Here is a 16,154-nt window from a genome sequence, read left to right as displayed (position 1 = left end):
GCTTCTGGCGAACCAGAGCAGCACACTAGCTAGCAGAGTGCTAAACAATGACAGTTCATAAAAAGGAAGGCTGCCGTGTGTGTCAACTCCTCACCTGAATCTCAAGAACACGTTGCGCAAGAAGCTCATTGACTGGATGCACCAGAGAGATCTGAGAATCGAAACCCACAACTCTCAGAGGTAACGCAGCTCTGTTCCCCAGCAGCAACGGTTATGAGTTATTAGAGACCCTCCCTTTGTGACTCACGGCACCAGCATGTAACCCCCTGGTGTTTCATTCTCCACTGTCTTCCAACGGTTTGATGTGCTAATGGATTGTTACAAGCTACCTTAATTATCTGAAATGACTAGATGATACCCATTGCCAATCAAGCAGTGCTTGCCTGAATGCTTGCTCAGGGTATGGCAAGTTCCTGTCTTTTCATTTTCTGCCTGAAGAATAGATTTTTGAGACGTGGCTGTTTCTCCAAGTGGCTCCAATGCCAGAGCAGCTACGTTAGCAATGATAACTGCAACCTCTGAGAGCAGATGAGGCCACTGCTGACAGAATGGTACTGGATAAAATTTATGTTGTCAAGGCTACTAGTGGTACCTCTGGTTAAGAACTTAACTCGTTCTGGAGGTCTGTTCTTAACCTGAAACTGTTCTTAACCTGAAGCACCACTTTGGCTAATGGGGCCTCACGCTGCTGCCGCGCCGCCGGAGCATTATTTCTGTTTTCATCCTGAAGCAAAGTTCTTAACCAGAGGTAATGATTCTGGGTTAGCAGAGTCTGTAACCTGAAGTGTATGTAACCCGAGGTACCACTGTACATAAATCCCTGAAAGGGAGCGGGTGCACTGTGGTCTAAACCACAGAGCCTCTTGGGCTTGCCAATCAGAATGTTGGCAGTTTGAATCTGTGTGACAGGGTGAGCTCCTGTTGCTCTGTCCCAGTTCCTGCCAACCTAGCAGTTCGAAAGCATACCAGTGCAAGTAAATAACTAGGTACCGCTGCGGTGGGACGGTAAACGATGTTTCTGTGCACTCTGGTTTCTGTCACGGTGTCCTGTTGCATGAAAAGGAGTTTAGTCATGCTGGCCACATGACCTGGAAAGCTGTCTGTGGACAAACGCCGGCTCCCTTGGCCTGAAAGCGAGATGAGCCCTGCAACCCCATAGTCACCTTTTGCTGGACTTAGCCATTCAGGGGTCCTTTACCTTTGCCATAAATCCTTGAAAAACTTAGGACCAGCCCACCTGAAGGATCACCTTTCTCCACACCTTCCTGCCAATTCTTGGACATCTGCTGCAGAAGCATTCCTAAGTGTCCCAAATCCATTTGGCATCCACAATAAATGTGACGATTAGCATAGAAGCACCTATATGGCTGGATTCACTGCATCTACCCATTAGTCTGGCATTTTCTGTCTGGTTTTAGTCTCCATCTTAAAATGTTTTCATTTACACAAGCTTGCCCTGCCATGTGACGCAGTTTTACATTTTTGTGATGTTTGCCTGTTTTATGCTTTTATCTTTGATTTTCTTGCCTTATGTTGGTTTCATTACTGACACAGCTTTGAGAACATTTCCCCCTTGATTTAGCAGGATAGAAATTGATGTATAAAATAAATAAACAGAACCTTGAGGAGCATTCCCCAGTCTGGTGGCCTTCAGATGTTCTGAACACCAACTCCCACAAGCTGATAGCCAGAGATGAATGATGGTGTAGTCCAAAAAATCTGGAAGGCCCCGGGATGTGGAAGCCTGATCTTGAGTATTCAAATACATTTGAGTTTATTCATTCCTGTGACCCAACAATTTTCTGTGCTATCACAAAATGGATAGCCTGGAAAGGCTGATCATCTCAGGATGAAGACAGATGAAACTACTTCCTCTTCTCCTTCTTCCTCTCCTCCATCTTCAAATTTAAGAGTGCTAGAAGTTATTTTGATAACACTTCTCTCAGCCATTAAACACAGTCCCTTTTATAGTATTTCGCACGCTCTGATAAACCAGGGTTTTTGTTTGTTTGTTTCTTAGTTTTGTATACCACCCTTCATCCGAAGTTCTCACAGCATACTGTGAACTGTGTTGAAAACTCTATAGTCCTGGCAAGGCCGTATTGGCTAGCACCCGTGTCATCTTCCTCAGAACACTTTCCCACTAGGAAAGCAGGTTTATGTTGCTGGATTTTTTAAAGTGAGGTGTACGATAAAGGAGCCTCTTGCTATTATATAGTTTAAGTCACACAGCCCACCTGACACACAAGGGTGGGAGCGAGACTCCCTCATTGATCCTGTGCTTGACTTGCCAACAAGTACAATTGTGCCACCAGCTGCTCTGGTTGAAGACCCTGCTGAGACTGCTAAATTATGCTATATGTCTGTCTCCAGCCCTTACTCTTTGGGGAAGAGGGAGAAAACACAAACAAGTAAACTGATGGAGTGGTTAACACCCCGCCTCACCCCCACCCCCAATTTGCTCCATGAATCCCTTGTCTCAGTTCCCTTTGCTGGGCAAAATGCAAAGAATTAGACCAGCTCAGATTAGTGCAGACATGTTCATTATAGAAAGAAAGTATTAATTCTATTCACACCAATTACTGTGTTGCAGAGAGCAGCTGTGAGCAATGAATAGTTTGTGTTTATACAACATATACAAAGGGAGATTATCTAAATGGGAGCTCTGCCCACATTTTGCTCCCCCTTTACAGTGGTAAAAAGATTTACAGGAGGACATGCCCCCCTCTGTCCTTTAGCTAAGGGCCAGTAGACCTCCCGCTGCCTGGGAAGGATATAACTGGAGGACTGGCAGCCCCCGGGATCTCACAATTAAAAGTGTGTCTAAATGTTTTGTGTTGTTTTTAGGAGATTCAGTGGGTGCAAGCCATACATTCACAGCCTATGCTTGTCCCCAGGCTGTTTTCGTGGCAGACCGCTCTGTTCCCGATCTTGCAGGCAAAGCAAGGGAGCGGTCCAGACAAGCCAGAGACCTGACAACTAGAACACTGGTGAGCAAAGCTGTCCAAGGTTTGTTACCACAGGCTAACCAGGAGCTGTTACACCAGCAGCTGGCATGCAAGAACTGTTTCTTTTTGTAGACAACCTGGGGCCCTTCCAGACTGCTGTTTTATGGCACATAAATAGCACATTTGAAGCAGATTTGCAGTGGACCATGTATACATAATCTTACTTTCTCTAGGGTTGCCATTCGCCCAGAATTTCCTGGACATAGCCGGGATTTGGCTGCCAGGAACAACACCTAGGCGGAAAACACTTGTCCAGGAAAATCTGGACATACGGCAACCCATGTCAGAAGTATAGTTTTTGGTGAATTTCCTTAAAAATAGCTCAAAAACTTCAATATATATATATATGAGATTTTGCAAAAAAAAAAAAATCAACAACTAAGAAAAACTCAACAACTTTTGTGTCCGAATTTTCACTTTTTGAAATATGGCAAGCCTAACTTTACCATTTTATCACATCTGCAATGAATTCCGAATATTCCCATGTTCTTGGCTTCACACTTCAACTGTGCCCATTCCATTATTCCATCTCCAATTCCCCCTGCCTGAGCGCAAGTTAGTTGCGCTGTGTCATCACATCACCGTTCTTTCATTTGTACACTTCTCAAGTTTTTGTGTCTCTCGTGCCAAAGAAACGCCCATGCTATTCTGCAGAAGAAACTGCAGGAAGGCCAGCTTACGACGTCTATAGGAAGCACATGGGAGTTGCGCAACGCTGAAAGCATCTCCCCCCCCCCCCCGCACAGGTAAGTTAGTTGCACTACGATGGCACGGCGCCATCATGGCACTGCTTGATGCACTAGTGGCTTCCACAGATACATAGTCTCCAGGACATTGCGCAGGGATGTGGGTTAATGCATATATGACTAGGCCTCCCAGCCACTCTGACCTCCATTTTCATAGGATTCGAGAACTGGACCAGGAGGTTCTACAGTTTGAGAAACCTGATTCTGGATTCTGCAAGAAGGATCCACAAACAATTAAAGGCCAATATCTGTTTTTCTTGCTTTGGGTACCTTCCTGAAAAATGCACGCCTTCAGAAACACCACATTCCTTCAGCTTCAGCTGCTAACATGATAGTTCGTATCCTGCTGTGTATTTATTGAGTTGCATAATTTATATCCCACACCTTGACTAAAAATGCATGCTCCTAGAGTGGCTAACAGAATAGGAAGGAACAGAAAAGTACAATATAATAAGAGGAATATAATATAATGCACATTAATGAAGCAAATTAAAACAACTAAAGGAGAAATCAGTTGTTGTTAAGACTCCAATTCCCATCAGCCACAGCCATTATACACAATGGTCAGGGATGATGGGACCTGTTGTCCATCGTATGGATGGTCAGAAACTCCACATCCCTGGCTTAAATGAAGTCTCCAAGTGCTGGGGTAGCGGTATTCCAACCCCTGGGTGCCTGGAGACTCTGCCGAGGAACAAATTATACATTTAAATCACAGCTGAAGCACATTTTTCTCCCCAAAGAATTCTGGGCACTGTAGTTTGTTAAGGGTTGCTGTGAATGGTCACTCTGACTGTGAGTGGAAAATTACAGTGCCCAGAATTCTTTGAAAGAATGTGCTTTAAAGTTATAGTTTGTAACAGACATGGCCAAATTTGGCCCTCCATATGTTTTGGGACTACAACTTCCATCATCCCTAGCTAACAGGACCAGTGGTCAGGGATGATGGGAATTGTAGTCCCAAAACCTATGGAGGGCCGAGTTTGGAGATGTGTGGTGTATAAGCAGCCTCTGATGAACTGAAGAAGGCAGCCTGGCTAAAGGCTGGAGGGGGGATGGAGTTAGTGATGATGTAGCTGTGCGGAGATCATGATTGCACCTCCTTGTCTGATGAATTCTTCCATGTTGCTCTGCCAGAATCTGTTAGGTTTGAGCCCCCAGTGGTTTTCACCAAGCAGCAGGATTTTTGCAATGCAGCTAGCAACTCTGATGCAATCATAAGACGGGAGGCTGCCTGTAAGGTGTACAAAACATGTGGCCTCTAAATGATCTGGGACCAGCCCATCTGAAGGACCACCTCCTCACACCTCTGTATAACTGTGTGCTCATGTCTACACCTGAGGCCTCGCCCTCATTTGGCACCTGGCTCAGCTGTTGCTTAGCAATGAAATACATATTTTTGCAGGCCTTTGTGGCAAGTTAATAGCCTACTGCTACATATAAATAATATTTCTCATGTGCCAGGGTGTGTTTTTTTCTTTTTCACGCTACCTTTTGTTTTGCACATTTTAAAAACTGATTTAAGTCAGTTTGTTATTTATTGAGTATGTTTGTATGCTTCCTTCGGGGTGCTTTGGGATGACTTTGGGGTGCGCAATATGATAAATTAATAACTAAGCAGATACTGCGCCTGGTGGTTTTGTGATTTTAGACCACCTTGCATTGTATCCTTTGAACCAGTCAGTGCAACCCTAAATAATGAGAGTCCTGCAGAGGAGAAGATGCTCATTACCTGTCCATTATACACTATTTTCAGACACAGGAAGAACTGCAGGGAGTCTGGGATCTTACAATAGTGGCATGACCCCCCAAAATGAGAGAGAAAACTGGTTTCTATTCTCCATCACCTGCTATAGCTAGACCTCTCTCATATAATCTCACCATACTACTGCCGTGTTAAAAAAAACCACAGTAATTTTTGTGCATTTTTCCTCTGGCAGAAAATTACTAACACACCCATCAGCTTTGAAACAGGACACCCTTTTTTTCCCCTAGAAGACAGGTATCTTGAAAACGCAATCAAATAATTTCTCAACAACTGATAAAATACCAAGTCATCAGAGTCGGAGCACGATTGTTTAAAACGCAGCAGACGCACACAGTAATACAATATGAACATAACCAGAAAACAAATAGGACATGCTTTTAATGGAGTCCTTCATTATCTAGCGGTCGCCTTTAATGGAGCAAACAGCGTGTGTCATTTCTGTTATCTTACCGTAGACAGTTTGCACACACTGTAAAAATTGCTCTCCATTCTCCGGCTGAAAAGATCAGTGTTTCTAAAAGGTGGCGGGGAGGGGAGGTCATGCTGATTTATTGGCAATTAAACCTGAAGGATCTCTATACCCTCTTCAAAACAAAGCCTATCTGGGTAATTCAGCCGGGGAGACCGCAGAGGAGGCTGCCTCTCTCCTGTCACGAGCCCACCTTTTCTGTTTGGGCTCAGCAAAAACAACTGCCTTGGCCTTACTGAAAATGTCCTGGCCTGTGCAGGTTCTAGTTGCAGTTGCTATAGAAACCAGCTTCTAGGGAACCCTTTCCACAGCAACTAGAGGAAGCCCTGCGGGTTTGCAGCGGAACCGGAGCACTGAATTCTGGGAAAGTGTTTCCGTCCATGAGGGCTGCTGGCCAAGTCTATTGGTCCCCAACCTTTGCTCCACATAAGTAGAGAGCAGACCCTAGAGAGTGTGGCATAGTGGTTAGAGGGCCGGACCTGGGAGATCAGGGTTCAAATCCTCACTCAGCCACAAAGCTCACTGCATTGACGATGTTGGGCCAGCCAATGGTCTCTTAGGGTGGTGTTCAAAAGCAGACCCATGGAAATGAATGGAAATGACCACAGGCAGTCCATTAACTTCAATGGATCTGTTCTGAGTAAAGATTAGTCGAATACCACCCCTTGCCTACACACTGTTGTTGTGAGGGAAAGTTCGAGAGTTCTATCCAAATGCGATTTTGGTTTTAAACGCAGTGTAAGGTAGTCTCTATGGGAGTATATTGTATTTAATTATGGGGTATCAAAGTTTTTAGGGGGTTAACCAGGCTGGGATAGCAGGCTGGTTGGTTTTTGAATGTCTGATGTAGATTTTTTCAATCTCGTTGTTCTGTATGGGACAACGACAATAAAGATTATCATATCGAGGTGGAGAGCCACGTGTGGCACTTTGAGCAACTTGGGAGATACAGAATAATAAACAATTCAAATCCTGAGGTTCGTTCTTTATTTTTTTTAATTTTATTTATTAAATTTGTATACTGCTCTATAGGGACGCAGGTGGCGCTGTGGGTAAAACCTCAGCGCCTAGGGCTCGCCGATCGCATGGTCGGCGGTTCAAATCCCCGTGGCGGGGTGAGCTCCCATCTTTCGGTCCCAGCTCCTGCCCACCTAGCAGTTTGAAAGCACCCCTAAGTGCAAGTAGATAAATAGGTACCGCTTTATAGCGGGAAGGTAAACGGCGTTTCCGTGTGCTGCGCTGGTGCCGGCTCGCCAGAGCAGCTTTGTCATGCTGGCCGGCTCGCCAGAGCAGCTTTGTCATGCTGGCCACGTGACCCGGAAGTGTCTTCGGACAGCGCTGGCCCCCGGCCTCTTAAGTGAGATGAGCGCACAACCCTAGAGTCGGACACGACTGGCCCGTACGGGCAGGGGTACCTTGACCTTTTTTATACTGTTCTATACTCGCAGGTCTCAGGGCAGTTACAACATAAAAAAACCACCACAATATAAAAACACAACATACATAATAAAAATAATTTTCTAGGGCCTTGGCTATAGGCTTACCAGGCAGAGGTGACGGCCATTTCAGCACAATTTCAGGTCCAGGGAAATCAAAATGGCTTCCGGTCACTTGGTTAGTCTACGGCTGAGGCCAAGGAAAGGTATCGGCAAAGTGAGCCTTGCCAAAGAGCTGCCTATGAGGTGCTGGGTGCTCATACCAGGCCTGTCTGCCCTTCCCTGTCTTCTAACAGATGTGACCGCTGATCAACATCTGGGAACATCTGTGGTGTGCGTGTGGAGGTGACCTCTTCCTATGCACCATGGTCCCAATCCAAGGCTGCTAGTTAAATTTTAAAAACTAGGCTTGTTAGTGGCAACCACACAATTCATGTCACATCTAATTGGACCTAGGACCATAAGGTTTCCAGCTCAGCCCTCCGAGTCTCTGACAGGTCTTCTCTCCAATAATAATAATAATAATAATAATAATAATAATAATAATAATAATATTTTATTTATACCCTGCCCACCTGGCTCGGTTTTTCCCAGCCACTCTGGGTGGCTCCCAATCGAGTATTAAAAACATAATACAGCATTAAACATTAAAAACTTCCCTAAATCAGTTGTCTGTATAGTATCTCATTAAGTCGGGACAGGGAATGTGTTGCCCTCCGGATAATGGATCATAGAATCTCAGAATTGTAAGTTGGAAGGGACCCCGAGGGTCATCTAGTCCAGCCCCTACAACGCATGGAATCTCAACTGAAGCATCTGTGACAGATGGCCATCCAACCTTTGCTTAAAAACCTCCAAGGAAGGTGATACGGAAGTGGGGGGCATGTCTTCTTCACCTTCTTCTTCGCTACAATATATCCATTTATTTCCAATTGTCAATGTCAAAAGGGACTAAAATCTATAAAATTCATAGAAAATCAACGTGCCAATTTGCTCAATTTCTCTAGGACTCCATGACACCTCCCCTGTCCTCCATAATCCCTCAAGCAAGGTGTCAAGACCCTAATCCTGTCAAATCACTCTGCCAAGCCTTTCCTCCAGGCAATGCCAGTACATGGATCATTGTCTTCTCATCACCGGTACTCAGGATGTGCTTATCTGCGCATATCTCCAGCTCTGCATATTCCCCCCTCCCTCCTCCATATGTTAATCCTGTGTAACCCAACCTCTTCTTAATGTACTCATGATGTAATCTGTGTAACCCAACCTCTTCTTAATGTATTCATGATGTAACTGGGATGTGTTTTGCACTGTATTCTGGGGCATGGAGGGAAGTTTCAAAAGCTCATGTCACCCCTTTCTCACTGTTCAATCTCGCCTTGAACCTGTTGCGCAATAAACTTGGATCTTCTGCAGTTTGCTCCTGTCTACGGCTGAGCTCATTTTCCTCCGCAGGGACCCGCGGACTTAGTCCGACGAGCTGGGTGGCAGAGCAGCCTCGCACCCAGATTTCACCGTAACAGAAGGAGAATCCACAACCTTCTGTGGGAGTCCGTTCTACTGTTGAACAGCTTTTACCATCAGAAGGTTATTCCAATCGTTTAGTCAGAATCTCCTTTCCTGTAACTTGAATCCATTGGTCCTAGCCTCTGGAGCAGGAGAGAACAAGCTTGTTCCCTCTTCCATGAAACAGCCCTTGAGATATCTGAAGATGGCAATCGTCTCTCCTCTCAGTCTCCTCTCTTCCAAGCTAAACATACACAACTCCAGTGCTATTTCCCTGGGGGGGGGGGGTGTACTCAAGGTTAAGCCGTACCATCCCTTTCCCCCAAAATCTTAAATGTGTGGCACTTACTGTAACAACAACGTCATGGTGAGTACCAGACCTTTTTTCCTAAACAAGGGGGGGGGGGAATGCATTGCCCAACTTCCTCAACCATTCCTCATAAGGCCTGGTTTCCAGACCCTTGATCATCTTGGTCGCCCTCCTCTGCCACATTGCAGCCTGTCAATATCCTCCTTAAACTGTGGTGCCCAGAACTGGATGTAATATTCCAACTCCGCTCTGCACAGGAGCCGACAAAGTGGGCGGTGGGGGTCCATGGGCTGGTTAAACAACCCCTATGGGCCGCAGCTTGCTGACCCCAGATCTGGACTGTATACTTCTGTTGATACAGAATTAACCTTTTTTTGTTGCTGCATCACACTGTTGACTCACATAATCCAACCATGTCTGAAGAGCCACTGGTTCCCAAGTCTTGTAATAAAGTTAAAAATACAGTTCAGGGACAATTTGATTGATTGGGGAAGAGCTCCCCCCCCCCATCTTTTATACTCTAGACAACATACTGGGCAAGATTACTTATCAGAGCTGATTCTTCCTGACTAGACTGGCTGTACCAAATTGCTGCAATGTTTAGATGTGAATGCTATCCCCCAAATCCCGTATCATGCAGCAGAACTCTTCAGTGTAAACACAGCACACAGAACACTGAGCTGAACAAATACCAAAGTTCTTGGCCAGAGGAGATTATAAAGCTAAAACTATCAGGATACAAGATGTGGGACAACGCAAAACAAACAGCTGAGCAGTCGGGCTTTACAAACAGAAACCTTATGGGGTTTTTGTCACTGTCCTCGACCCATAAAATCATATTTAATTTACTTAAAATTCAGGAAATAAAATCTAAGCAACACCTACACTGCAGATAAGTCACCTGTGTTCCTGCAGATGAAGTCTACAGATCTGTTATTCCAATTTAAAAATTATGACCCACGTTTAAACGTTCTTAAGGCAGTACATTTCAAAAGTCCATAAAAGACATCCATTATTTCATGACTTTCCCAGGCCATACTGTATAATCTGGGGTAGATGTTATGGTTTACAGCTTTTAAAACATAAAGGGTTATATAAAATATTAGTCGTACTTAGGAGTAGATCCTTTGAAATCAAAATAACTTATATAAATCCACAGATTTCAGTGGATCTACTGTGCATATGACTAATACTGAATATTACCCAGTGTGTTTCTTATTTCACGATAAAGTGACATATTCTATTATGAATAATGAAGCCATAAGAAAGACCTCCTGCAGCTCTCCAAAAGTAATATACACATGTGGATATGAATTTGGAGCCAGTTTCACCACCACACAAGAGACAAGATGCTTTCTAAAAAGTAAACAGTGGCTTACTTCTTTGGCAAGAAGTCCAACTGAAAAAACATAGCAAAACCCAGTTGTAGTTGTTGTTTTCTCTCATGTGCACCCTCCTTTGTTACTGGATGTTGTTTCTAGGTGCAAAAAGTGCGCTGACACCAATGCTCCCCGGGCCATCTTGAGTATGAATTGTAAGTCAAACTTGTCTGGAACCTGGTTTTGTCACTTGGGCCTCACTTTCAAAATCTTATTTTGACTGAAGCTATAACAACAATCGCATACTATTATCAACACACTAAGGCCTGCTGGGATTGTTCAGATCACCAAGGTACTTAGCGCAGTAATACCCTGCCACCGTAAACACGACCAGTCACTCATAGTTAAGAAAATATCCAAGTACAGCGGTACCTCGGTTTAAGAACAGCCTGGTTTAAGAATGATTTGGTTTACAAACTCTGCAAAACCGGAAATAGTGTCCTGGTTTGAGAACTTTACCTTGGTGTAAGAATGGAATCCAAATGGTGGAAGGGCACCCGGCGGCGGGAGGCCTCATTAGGGAAAGCGAGCCTCCGTTTAAGAAGGGTTTAGGTTTAAGAACGGACTTCTGGAACGGATTAAGTTTGTAAACTGAGGTACCACTGAATCTCAAATTAAGCTCTGGTGGTACGCCCGCTATTTCTGGTGCTCCCTTGGACTTACGATACCTTCTCTCTGTTATCTGTGTGGATTTAAATCCATCAGTTTAGGAGACTACTTGATGCACCTGATAAACATCTCTTTTCAGCCATGAAAAGTTCATGCCATAACCCAATTTGACGGTTTTTAGGATGCCACTGCAGATTCTTTGGCTGCCACTGTAAACATATTTATATGGAAATAAGTCCCACTGAGATCAGAAGGCCGTACTTCTGAGAAAATATTTAGGAGTGCACTGCAACTTTAGCATGCTTGTGGCCTTCCCAGAGACATCTAGTTGTTCACTGGAGAAAACAGGAGGCTGGATTAGATGGGCATTTGGTCTGATCTGGCTTGACTCTTCCATTCCTAGGATGTTTAACAGGAGTTGGCCCCCATCCCTTCAGGGCATATTTATGTAAGTGGTGGAGATTCTGATCCGAGAGTTTATGAGGATGGAACTTGATGGCGTTTCTCCTTTTCCCATCTGTGTAAGAGATGTGTATGTCGTATATTTGGGCACATGGTACCAGTGATATATCACTGCAGGTTACCTGAGGGTTCATCTGATAAAACTCTTCTTGTGAGATGTATAAGAGAAACAAAAACAACATACCATTGAATTAAAGAAGCAATGGTGGTTATCAGGTCTTGCAGGGATGTAGCTAATTTTAGACCCAGCAATTAATGGACTTACAAGGCTCACCCCATTCAACGGTTTATAGCGGCTTCTACATTCCTGCTTTGTTAGATATTATTATTATTATGATTATTTAAACAAGGTTGGCAACCCAGATTTTCTACATACATATAAAAAGCAAATAATGTGAGCACTCCCGATTTCACATTTTAAACTCAATTAAATCATAGCACCACCACGACTCCAGGAATAAAATTGAGCTTGCTTCTGGTGCCCTGATACTAGCTCAGTTGGTACAGCATATGAGACTCTTAATCTCGGGGTTGTGGGTTTTGAACCCCATGCTGGGCAAAATATTCCTGCGTTGCAGAGGGTTGGACTAGATGACCCTTGTGGCCCCTTCCAACTTTAAAATTCTATTATCAAAATAAGCACGATTTTATTGTAAAGAAGGCTGGCATCCGTCTGTCTCAGGAGACGATGGGAGTGCACCTTTGGGGGTGAGGTCAAGCTGCTGGACGGTTGCTGCGCCTGCTGTGGCAACCACGTAATTTTAAAAGTAAAAATAATACAGCATCGTAACCATGTATATGCTATGCTAGCCTGGTCTGCTAGTCAATGACTATAATTTGTTTATTTTTAAAAGTAGAAATAAATGATGCTTTGTCACCCTGGGTGGGTTCCAGCCAGCCATCTCTCTACCACCCGTTTCATGAACAGAACTTTGGGAAATATTATACGGCTCGTCCTATGTTTGCAACCCTACGCACCCTCACCTAGGCTATGGGCGGAATGCAATCTGCTTCTAAGCAAGCGTGCAGGCCCTCTGGATGCAGAGCACCAAGCGCATGGAGACCACTCAGAAAGAGTCCTCGCAAATTTAAATGGTTGGGCCAGCTCAGTCAGTACAGCACGAGATTCTTCCTCTCAAAGGTCGTGGGTTCGAGCCCCACGTTAGGCAAAAGATCCCTGCATTGCGGGGCGGGGCGGGGTTAGACTAGATGACTCTTCCAACTCTATGGTTCTGCAACCATCTCCGCATTTCAACGCAGCACTGTATCCCTCCTTTGTGCCACCCATCCCGCCGGCCACGTGCTTCTCCTCCTCTGATGCCTGGGCAGACTCCACGGACGACCGCTGCCCCTTTAACCTATTTGGCCGCCAACTCCCGACCTGCGGGGAAGAGTTCTGCCCAGACACTGAGGTCCAGCGCCACCAAGTTACAGGGAACCAGGCGGAGGGCCTTCTCGGTGGTGGCACCCGCCCTGTGGAACGCCCTCCCACCAAAGAGAAAAATAACTACCAAACTTTTAGAGGACATCTGAAAGCAGCCCTGTTGTTGGAAGCCGCCCAGAGTGGCTGGGGAAACCCATCCAGATGGGCGGGGTATAAATAATAAATTATTATTATTATTATTATTAAGAGTCAAGCCAGCGCGCGTGGGAACTTCGAAGGCTAAACAAACCAAACCCTTCCTCCCCACCCCCTTTTTTGCAGCCAGCTCCCGCGTGCCATGTGCCCCGCGCGCACCAGCGACGACCCTTGCCCTCCGCACCCCCACCCCCCCTAACTTCGCGCCGGCCCACCCCTTCCGCTTGCAATGGACTCGGCCGCTTTGCCGAGGGGGCGGCGCCACCGCCGCGAGGGGAGGGGAAAAAGGGGGCCGGTTGCGCGCCCGGAGGCTGTGCAGGCGGGCGGGCGGGCGGGCGGAGCGAGAGGAGGAGCCGTCGGCGGCCGGGGCGCCTTGTTGCTATGGGGAGACGGCGAGGGAGGGGGCGGCGTCGCCGCTGCTGCTGCTGCGCAGGGCAAGGGAAGCCAGAGGCAGCGGCGGCGGCGGCAGCAGCTGCTGATTCCTGACACATTTCCCCCCTCGCTGCCATATTGCTGCCCCCTCCCCCTTTGCGCGAGCTTCATGCGTACAGTGAGTCGGAACCTCTCCTTTATTAACTATCTCGGGTCGAGGGATGCGGGTGGGGTGGGGAGCTGGGGGTGGCTAAGAGATACATACACCTCTCTTCTTAAATTTATTCTTTCCAACCCCTGGGTTTCTCTCCCCTCCTTCCGATTTCTTTTTCTACTTCTAGCTTTTTAATTCTCACTGGTCTTCCCTTCCCGATTTCAGCAGCGACTACTTCCAGTTGTGTTTTGCTGGTGTATTTCTGTTTCATTCTCTCCCTCCCTTGACGTCTGGTGTGTGTCTGTGCAGCGCGGAGGCTTAAATTGTGCTGTGTGTGTGCGTATTGTGTGTACACACACAGAGAGACACACACACACAAATATATTGTGCGTATATGTGTGCGCGCGCGCCTCCAGCTGAGTTCCCTTTGGCTTCAAGATATATGGCGAGGTTGGGATCTAGGGCGGCTGGGGATCAGAGGAAAGGTGAGGAGGTTTGAGTTGGTGTCAGAACTGGAGTACGCGTGTCTCTCTTGAGGGTTGTGCCTGCAAGTTGGTGTGTGTGAGAGAGAACAGACATTCGTGTTCCGGAGTCAGGGGTGTGTGACTTGGAGAAGGGAAGATAAATGCTCGAAACTGGAGAGGAGGACACTGGAGAGGAGAACGAGGGATTTTCTTGTGGGTGGTGAAAAAGGGTTTCTGCCCAAGCCAGTCGTGTGTGTGAATGTATAAAAGCTTGACTGCCAGATCTGGGTCTGACCTGTTTATGTGGGGCGTTGGGAGGAGTGAATGGAACAAGAAGGAACAAGCCAAAGCTCTCTCTCTGTCGGACACGAGTCTCTAAATACGCCCCTCGAGAGATAGGTGGGCTTAATAGGACCCAAATCTGATTTATTTATTTTTTAACCTACCTACTGACCACTTTAGAGATGTGTGTTCTGATATAATGTGCTCCTCCTTCAATGAAGTGGTCCGGGCTGCTTTGGGCGGTGAAGAGACGAAGGTGGCATCTGGGGCAGGCAGGCGAGGGTGGCGTTTCACTGGAGGGGCTCCGATCTCCTCCCCCACCAGCCCCCCTTTCCTCTGACCCATGTCCCTCTTCCTGCCCTAGACTTTTGCTACAAAGACGCACCCCCCTTTAACCAGGTAGCTTTGCCGTTGTGCACGCGCCCTTTCGCCTCCTTTTGGACCTTGCTTCATCCTCAAGCGCTGCTTGCGCGGTTCTACCAGGCCCCCCTAAATACGATGCGCGCGCGCTTGGGCTTTTGCTAAGACGTTTGTGTGCCCTTTTGCTGTCCGTATGCTTTTATTAAATCTTCCCCGCTTCCGGGTGAGAGTGACTGGCTCGGTCTTTCTTTCCGTCGTCACGAAGTTGGAAGGGAGCAAGACATCCCGCGTGCGCACAAAAAAGTTCACCTGCTTTGGAAGTTTTTCAAAATGCAACGAAGTGAATTCTTTCCTTCTCCCCCATAACCCCATAGAAAAGAATGAGAAAGAGACTTTTCTCCCGGCTTGCTCCGTCCCTCCCTCCTCCAGCCTCCCCCATTTTGGTTCAGGATTGTGACAGCCACGTGGCTGGCAAAGCCTCTCGCCGGGGAAAGGCGGCCACGGGGTCACCCGGGCGGCTCCGCGAGCGTGTGGGTGGCTGCGCGTTAGCAGCCCGGCACAAAGCCCGGCGCAAAGTCTGCAACGCCGCCGCCCCCTCCTCCTCTTGCATGCAGGCGTAAGAAAAGGTGCCCCCCTCTGCGCTTTAGTCCTGCCTCCCATCTCTCCCCCCCCCCCGCTCCTGCTTAGAAAATGCAAACTCTCCGGACGCTGAATGCAAGCGCAAGAGATTCAAGCCAACGGAGAAAAGACAGCCCCCTCCCATCCTCTGAAAAAAAAACTTGGACCCTTTTGTATGGGATCGATCAAGCCGCACTAAATAACATTAACCTCCCCTCCTCCTCCCGTTCTGTAACTGGCACAATTGGGAGTACACTCCCCACCCCCCAACGCCTAAATATATGCAGGCATAGAGAGAATAGGGGGACAGCGCGCAGAGAATTTTAAACACACTTCAGTATGTGTCAACCCCCCCCCCCCCAATATGCATGCGCTGTGAAAGGGTTTGGGAGGCAACAATCAGGACTCTTCTCTTTTTTTTCTTTCCCTTAGTTAACAGCCCTAAATGTGCACTTGGGAACTCCTGGTTTGCAGAAATCCTGTGCAATGCTTCCTGCAAATGAGAATAAGTTGTAATGCTTTGAGGGGGAGGGTGCTGGTTCTGTTGCTCCCCCCCACTGGGTTTTTAACTTCTATGGACATGTGTGGGTTTTTTTAGAAAGGTGTTTGTTAATGTTACAAATTATATCTTG

General features: G+C 46.7%; 1 protein-coding gene across 1 annotated transcript in view; it reads left to right on the top strand.

The window, feature by feature from the left end:
- Nucleotides 1–13,638: 13,638 nt before the first annotated feature.
- FOXN2 (forkhead box N2) overlaps nt 13,639–16,154 on the top strand; it is a 53,434-nt gene continuing 50,918 nt past the window's right edge. Inside the window, exon 1 of the mRNA XM_081904219.1 lies at nt 13,639–13,822. The gene's annotated coding sequence lies outside the window, so the exon portion shown is untranslated. The remainder of the gene's footprint in view (nt 13,823–16,154) is intronic.

The sequence above is a fragment of the Podarcis melisellensis genome (assembly GCF_964234715.1).
Source record: "Podarcis melisellensis genome assembly, chromosome: 3".
NCBI classification, from domain to species: domain Eukaryota; kingdom Metazoa; phylum Chordata; class Lepidosauria; order Squamata; family Lacertidae; genus Podarcis; species Podarcis melisellensis.
Note: the sequence above shows the minus strand (reverse complement) of the source record. Positions and strands in the feature narration are given on the sequence as shown.